The sequence below is a fragment of the Mauremys reevesii genome, linkage group 1, assembly GCF_016161935.1.
Source record: "Mauremys reevesii isolate NIE-2019 linkage group 1, ASM1616193v1, whole genome shotgun sequence".
Lineage (NCBI taxonomy): Eukaryota > Metazoa > Chordata > Testudines > Geoemydidae > Mauremys > Mauremys reevesii.
The window spans coordinates 27,200,462-27,209,063 of record NC_052623.1 but is presented as its reverse complement, the minus strand read 5'-3'; the positions used below and the strand labels follow the sequence as shown (position 1 = coordinate 27,209,063).

Here is an 8,602-nt window from a genome sequence, read left to right as displayed (position 1 = left end):
GGCAGAGGGGAACCTCCCCTCCCTGCAGAGATGCTCTTCTCCCATTGGCGCGGAGGGCCAGGCGGCTCCTGTCCCGGGCGCAGCGCGCACCTCTCCCCGCTCAGAGGCGGCAGCGGCCGGGGAAGCAGCCGGCTGGGCGGAGGTAACGCGCTCTTCGGGCCCCTGCCCCGGGGCTAGGGCGGGCGGCGGGGTCGAGCGGGAGGCGGAAAGGTCCCGTGCAGTGCCCAGCTCTGCCAAGCCGGGCGGGCAGTACGCGCGGTGCCCTGACTCAGAGGCGGAGAGCGGCGGCGGCCCTGGGGTTTGCGGGGTGCCCGTGGGGAGGAAGAGACCCAGCGAGGGGGTGAGTGAAAGCGGAGGAAGGATCCGCGTAGGAGGCTAAATCCCGTCGCTGCTCTCATGTGCGCCGCAAAGCAAGCGAGTGTCCGGAGCAGGGGCAGCTGCACTGTCAGGCTGGGGGCGATTCCGGAGTCAGGGTACTGGCTGGAGAGAGAGCTGGGTCCAAGAAAACTGCTTTTCTCTCCCCGCCCTCCAGTTCCCAGTGAGCCAACTGAAATTGATGTTCCAGAAACTGCTGTTACCCAGTTTTCTGATCTACACTCTCCTGAAGTCACCCGATAAGGTGGTTGCAGATCCGCTCAGCTGAGCCCTAACGTGCAACTCGGGGGTGTCTTTTGAGTATTATGGACGCAACAGCATGTTTGTGTTTTTTCTTGGCACAGCGTTGATACAACCAGAAGAGAGAGAGAGAGAAAACAATGCTCCCATGCTGTTCCTCTGTTATTACCTATACAGGTGCTAAATGTTGTTCGATATGTTCATATGGTTTGGCAAATATTTATTTTTCTTCGATAGATATTAATGGGGGCGTGGTAAGATGTTTAGGTAGTGAAAGAGCTACAGTATTCTGGCTATATATCATTGTAACCTCTTATCAATCTAGTAGTTAAACTCTGAAGCTGTGTTTTCTGCATATGCAAAACAAACAAATCTCCTGTAGGGCAGAAGAAACTAAAGACTGACAGAAGTAGATACACAGTCAAGGTACTGGCAGGGCTGCCCAGGGGGGCCCGCAAGTGGGGCATTTTGCCCCAGGCCCTGCAGGGGCCCCCACAATAATATAGTATTCTATAGTATTGCAACTTTTTTTTAATGGAAGGGGCCCCTGAAATTACTTTGCCCCAGGCCCCCTGAATCCTTTGGGCAGCCCTGGGTGCTGGAGACAGAAATAATGAATATACTTTATTAAAAGTATTGAGCTAGAAACATGGCAACTGCTATGCTGTGAAGGAGTTATTTCAAATGTCCAGGAAAGGTGAGTGTCCTCCTGTATGGTAGCCAGCTACTTTCTGCTGTGTTAAGGTGAAAAGAGTTCGCTATTCTAGCTATGACATGTTGAGTATGTCCAGAAACAACTTACCATGCTCTGAACCTTTGCATTTGATGGTCAAAATATACAGGTTGTGGGAGTTTAGCTCTTTACAGCTGTCTTCCTTCAAGGTACCCATTATCCTAGTCTGAAACAGGGTTTATTTCGCTAACATAGTGACTCAGTAATAAAAATTGCACTAAAGCCACCCATTTCTGGTAATTCTGAAACAATGTAAAACCACAAAACCTGATGGCATGCAAATATAGTCTAATTTGCTTAGCTTTCTGTGAATGAAGGGGGAACAGTGAGCAACTGAATGAATGCATAATTGCTCTGGAAGTCTCTTGTATTGAATGTTAACTTGGTAATTGCTGAGATTGCTTATAAACTCTGAAGATATCTTTAGTGTTTGAATGTGTAGTGTGGCTTTTGTATTAATTATTTGTATGTGTTCTATCAAGCTGGCTGTTAACTTAAAGTAAACAGAAACACTAACTCTCCTGTAAACCAAGCTAGATAGCTAATTGGGAGTTAATATATGCTTTCCACTGTGGGAGAAGTCTACCAGAACTTAACAGAGAATAGTGATTTTGTAACAAGCCTACTTTACAGGATCTCATTCTCTTTTAAGTTTTATATGTTTTTAGACGTTAATCTTTCACTTAGTGCACTACTGGAAGGGGCTTGGCTACTATGGTGATAAGGATGGTATAAGAACTTAAATAGAATGGAATTGAATTTCTGTAGAATGGTTTTGAATTCTGTAGGACTTTCATAAGGGTCATTAGTTTCTTAAAGGGAAATCTTATTGTTTTGACTAAGGATTTAAGAGCTAAATTATTCCTATATCACACTTTTTGCCTTCTGTGCATTACAGACTTTGGACTGATCATGAAATCTAATGTATATGGCTGAAAGGGTCTGTCAACACAGATCACCACGAAAGCTTATGCTCAAATAAATTTGTTAGTCTCTAAGGTGCCACAAGTACTCCTGTTATTTTTGCAGATACAGACTAACATGGCTGCTACTCTGAAACAGATCACGTTGCTTCACTGGTGCCTTTAAACTTTGTGGCACCCTGTCAGGTAGGTAGGCAGGCAGGCAAGCGTTCTGCCCATTGTAAAGAAGTGGGAGAAACTAAAACAGAGGTTTAAAAGGATACTAAATTTAGAGTTAAATAATAAACTCAGTTACTTTTATTTTTACAAAACCAAAAAAGCCAACAAAAACATTGCCATTAATATTTAGAGAATGCCATTGGAAAAGTTGTTAAGGAAACAATCCTTTGGCATCCGTGGCAATAATTGCAGCATTTAAAACCTGAAAGTGTACTTGATTATAAGGAGAGTGGAATTGATCATTCTGTTCTCATTGTCCAGACTAAGACACAGGCAGACAGCTCTGTTTGATCTAACAGTGTCATAGTTCTCATTGTTTTGTAAAAAGTGGCTTTCTTTCCTCTGAAGCATAAGATATTGACCATGGCCTGTATCTGGATACCAGACAGATCACTGTTCTGTACCAAATTAATTTTGTCCTGCAATGTAGGACTTGCCAGTTTCCCAATATCAGATACAAATATGGTTTCAGGTTAGTACTTGGGACCAAAGATTTTTCACTAGCACAGAATGTGGAATACTAACTGCAACAGTTAGTAACGGAGATTAATCAAGAAACTAAACAGCATAAGAAGTCAAAAGAATTCATTGTTTTCTGCCCTCTATCAAATTTCCTGTGCTCATGAGTGAAAGGAATCTGGCTTGTCTATGCTTGATAGAACACTTCTTTCTTCTGTAAAGGTATCAGATACATTCTTTTGAATGAGACTTAAAATAAAGCCCCAACAAGCATCCGTTATCTGAAGGGGAATATAAAAATACTTAAATAGTCAATGAAGGAAATGTTTTCTTGTATAGTGCCCTCTCTAGTTGGCACTGGTGACTTCTACTAATGAAACCTATCATTAGCTGTTGTAATAAAGAAGTGCTGTACTCAGTCGGGTGGTGGTCTTCAGTTCAGATGCTGCGTGCTATCCAAGCTCCTAAGGCAATAGTTCACTTTCTCATGATCAGAGCTCACTGGCTGTTGCACACAAGGTTGGAAAGTTTTACTGTAGCTTAATACCAAATCAATTTAATGAGGCTCCTAGATCCCGTCTTCAGGTGTTATAATGTTTCGACATCATTGCATGCCTAGGACATGATATGGGTTTCGCTGCAATGGGCTGAGGTTAGTTTCCAGTTACTTGGTTTATTGGTGATTCAGAGGGTTGGCTGATGGCATTGGTTTTTAGCAGACTTATTCAGTACTTCATTCCTGTGGTAGGGAGTCATCTGGTTTCACCCAGGTACAGTAACTAGCTCTGCTGGATTCTCACCTTGCGGTAAATATATGGTTTGCTTTGTAATTTGATGCCATTTATTGCTTTTGGGATGGCAAAAGGCAGAAGAGTGTTGGAAGAAATTTTCTCTGCTTTTATAGCATTTTAGCAAAGAATCATAAGCACTTTGCAGAAATGATTATTTCCAAAAGTTCTGAACCAAGTTGTACTCCTTACAGTGTAAATATGCACAAAATATGTAATGAGATGTCAAGTTCTGCCCCTGCCTCTGCTGACTCCCTTTCCCTCTAACCACTAGATTTAGGTTGTTGCAGGGGAGGGAGTCTATCTAACTAAATCCCCCACCACTTGGTACTGAACTTTGAAAAGATTTCACACTATGGACTCAATGTTGTTGTCACGAAAGCCTTGGGAGGATCAGCTATTGACTTATTTGGAAGGTGGTGTAGGCTTTATATTAGTGTATTCAGATTAAATTGGGAGTTTCTCAAACCATGTACTCACGTTTGCTTGTGGGACACGATCAGTGGTGTGTAGCCTGGTTTATCAGAATAAGAATCCATTATAATGACCCTTCAGACTGTAATTCTGAAGGTGGTGTGTCAAGTAGTCTGAATTTTAGATGTTTTGCTAGATCAGGAAGTTTGAGAATTACTGGGTTAGATAAATGTTTTAGTCCTGCAGTATCAGGAAAACAGATTTTAAAAGTGCCTACAACTCTCTCTCCCATTTCCATCCACCTCGTTTTGTTAAATGTAAATAGCTTATCTGCTTCAAAAGTGGGTTTTAAAACTGTTTCAGAGAGAACTCAGTTATTTGAAACGTGGAGAGGATAATTTAGACCAACACCTGGGTTGCGGAGCTGCGCAATATCATGCGAAACTCCAACAATCTGCTACTGAGAGTGACGTTTTCCCAGTTGACTGACTTTGTTATTCTCAGTATCTGAAATCACAATTAAGGGGGACTGGTGCTGCAGCTTGTTTTCAATTTTTGCACCAGGCCAGGGTGAATCCATTAGCTAGTGAAATATCAAATTATGAAAGTAAATGTGCCATATGCCTCAGTGCTGATTTCTCCATCAAAGGGATTATGGCTGACATAGTACTGTTTAACTTTTTAAATTTCTGATTGTTTTGTTGGAAAACCCAACGTAAATTTCTGTTCAAGACTGGATGAGGCCTACATCTCTCAGTATTGTTTTGCAAACTGTGTGCATTTTGAAGTGCTGATTTGACTCATGATCTAAACTGAAGTACTGTTTCCCATCTCTATCCCACTGTTGTCCTTATCACTGCTGGAATGTTGAAGACTATCGCCCTGTTTGTGCTTTTGGCACCCGGTCTCAACAGCTAACTTGATTCTAAGCAGAGTCCTGCTGTTGGAATAGGTGTGTGCTTGAAGCACTAGCGTTGAAGGCTAGATTCACTTATACTCTATACACATCATAAAAGGGTGCCCAAACTTTGCAACCCTGAGATTTTGCCCGAAGCCTAAATGGTGCCCTGACTTTTACTCTATAAATGTGTATGTATATTTTGTTTCAATAAGCATTTAAAAGAGGGGTCTCCGTTGTTCAAAGCCATCACGTAGGAAAGAACAGACAGAACTTTTGGTTCAGTCCCTGGGCTATTTGCTTGGAGTAGTCATCAGTTTCAGCAAAGCTATAGTGTCAATAACAAAAGCAGTGGCTACGCTTGCAAAACAGCTAAAATCGGATGGTAAGGGATGATCTGGCTAGCCACACTGTGCCTCCTACCCAATAAAATGTATGATGATGACACACTGTCCTCTGGCAACATAATGCATGATCTCAGCTTAGGACTATGCCACAAGCAAAATCCCTCTGCTAAAATCTGTCCCTCTGCTAAATGGTGTGTGTTGAATATTGAGACTTAAGATGCAAGGCAATGGAGAATCAGACCCTTCATGCAGTCACTGCAAACTGGGTATAAAATGCTACCATTCTGATTTGATAGTGTTTTGCACTCAACTTGCATGGATATAAATGTCACCATCAGGTGCAGGGCAATGGAGAATCAAAGCATTAGGCTTTCATTGGTGCATCTCCTTATGTAAGATATGCTACCTTGAGAGGGCCACAGGCTGCATTTTTACAGCGTCACTATCAAGTCTTATAAATGCTAGAGAAACCTTGGCAACGATTTCCTGGTGTTGTTAACATTGGCTCAGCTCCATGAGTGCCAGCCGTGTTGTGAGCCCACATGTACATAAGGCAAATGTTGCCACCAGTGTTTTAAGTTCTGTCGGTTAACTGCTTACAACAGGTCTAAAGACATGTGCCAGCAACCCAATTACATTAGGGCTTCTCATGTTGCTAACACCAGTGGTGGTATTTCACTGGCAGCCTGGAGGCCTCCCACTTACTCTGCACCTCATGTGTCTCTTCACAGTGCCGGACTAGACTCAAGCTCACCAGAGTCGTCTTTCACCACTCATTCTGCAAAGCCCATTCCCTTGGCTGTGGTTTTGTTAGATAGCCGGTATGGACAGTGGGAATCTCATTCACCACCAGTGGTGCTGAAGTGAAGGTAGTATGAAAGCAGCCATCTTGAACCTGAGTTGAACCAGGGACCTCCAGAGCTGAAAATGTGAGTTTCTGCAGAGCCAGGCTCTCTAGCTTTGGGTTGTAATAGGCATATTCTCTGTGGAGACATAGAGGTGGAGGGACACAACGTATGTAAATTAGGGGGTTACATTAGCAGTGGTGGGAAGTCTGCAAAATTTTCCCTTGTGTGGACAGATGTTTGTAGCGAATCTTCATTTCACTCTAGTGGATTCCACACTGATAATGCTCTTGGAGTGCGGCAATTACCACATACTGGAGAGGTCTTCAGAACTGTCCTCCAAGCTTGCATCTGCACTAGGAAACTTAGCAAGAAACTGCCACTGGTTCCATAGAACTGGTGTTATCATTGGTGGGTGCCCTAATATAAACATGTTTCTGAGATCTTTAATACCAGGTCTATAGTATTTGAGAGTAACATTGTCAAATCCGCACAAAAACACCCTTTTATTAGAAGGTTCAACTGTATTAAATGTTGTGTATGTGCTAGTTTTTCTACTCTGGCTTCCAGGAGCTAGGTAAACTTTAGCTGAATAATCCCCACTACATTAAAAAGAGTTTAAAATTGAAAACAAAAAACCAGGAAATGTCTCACTTCCCAGTAGCCTCTGATGAAAATTTCTTGGTAACTAGCTGCTTTCTTTGTTTTGCATGTTGCTGTTCTTGACTCATGTAACTACCAGACCCCACAGTGCAAGTAGAAATGAGCCCACATATTAGTTAAGGGGTGGGGGGAGAGGGGAGAGGCACTTCTGTCAGCATTCCCACTTTGTAAAGTGATATATTTCAGAAGCTGCATAATTTGACTATAATTTGCTCAGGCTAAACTCTGGCAGTAGCTACCAGAATCTGGAAGCAATTTTTTAAAGATTAAAAGCACAAAAAATATAGGGTTAGTTGCCTGTTGAAATTATAAAAGGGCAGAAAAAATTAGAGGCTGGTCTATTTGTGTTCCTGTAATGTTGGGAAGGCCTTTCTCAGATTGATATATTCTCATTCCTGCGGACTCCAGAACTCACAGGAGAAACCGAAGGTAAATGCATGAGTTTTCTCTGATTGGGGCGGTAAATATGGTGGAGAACAGTGATCATGGTTGTGTGAATCCTGCTTGCTCAGGCTCATCGGGGTTTGTTTTTCAAGGTGTGGCAGGGTCTACCCACTGACCCGGTCTAGGGAATCTCAGGCCATAGAACTGGGTAAGGGCTATCTGTATGGCCAACAGCAGGACTGAAGGAACATTTCATGGTCCTGCTGCTGAAGATGGGAAGCATGGGGTGAGAAAAAGGGAAGGAATGGGGTTAGCAGGCAGCCCTACTCATCTTAAGTGCCTTCCTATTGGTAGAGGGGGAACAGATCGATTTGCTGCTGTGTGTCCAGGGTGGGAAGAACAGGCTGGCTGTACTAGAAGGCTATTAGAGGGGAAAAGAGTAATCGTCACAAGGCCTTCCAAGAAAATGTAATGGGAGGGGGAAGAGAGAGAGAAATGAGGCTGGCATTCTGTCAGTTTCACTTTCATGTGTTCTGTATTTCTGCCTAAATTTTTCACATGGCCTTCCACTGATTGCGCAGTAGCAACCCTTTCAGATGACTTGGGAACAGCATTGCCTGGTGTACCATCCAGACCTCTCCTTGGGCAGAATTATGGTGGGTTTAAGGGTCAGGCCAGTTCCATTATCAGACCCAACTGGGAAGAGGTCACATGTTCCCTATGAAGGGATGAGATGGCTCTGTTGAAAGGGGGCTGCAGGATGGAGGTTGGCTCCTGTGATTAGCCCCGGAGCACAGAGGAGGGAGCAGAGTGAAAGGCCTCTGGGTCTTGGCAGCATACTTTGGGTTGTGAGCTTTGTTACTTTGTGAGGTTTTGTTTGAATTAATAAAACAGTGCCCTGAAGGAAGGGGTCCTGAAAAAGTATAGGCATAGCAGTGAGTCCTTTATGGGCGGGGGAGAGAGGCCAGCAGCCCACAGGCTGTATTATCTCTCTTTAATATGTTGCAGTCCTGCCCAACAGTCCTGATCGTGACTGGAACCTCTGTTTTATTAGGTGCTGTACAAATATATAATTAGACACAGTCCCTTCCTGGAAGTGCTTTCAGTCTAATTTAAAGATGCAATAAGTAGGTTTAACAACCAACAGCAGGGTAACAGTGATGAGGTGACACCATGGCATAGGGTAGCTCAGGGGTCGGCAACCTTTCAGAAGTGATGTGCTGAGTCTTCATTTATTCACTCTAATTTAAGGTTTCGCGTGCCAGTGAAACATTTTGACATTTTTAGAAGGTCTCTTTCTATAAGTCTATAATA

At 43.3% G+C, this 8,602-nt stretch overlaps 1 protein-coding gene across 1 annotated transcript in view; it reads left to right on the top strand.

Annotated features, from left to right (window-relative positions):
* Nucleotides 1-8,602, top strand: part of SYTL2 (synaptotagmin like 2) — an 82,470-nt gene continuing 73,868 nt past the window's right edge. Inside the window, exon 1 of the mRNA XM_039514775.1 lies at nucleotides 1-142. The gene's annotated coding sequence lies outside the window, so the exon portion shown is untranslated. The remainder of the gene's footprint in view (nucleotides 143-8,602) is intronic.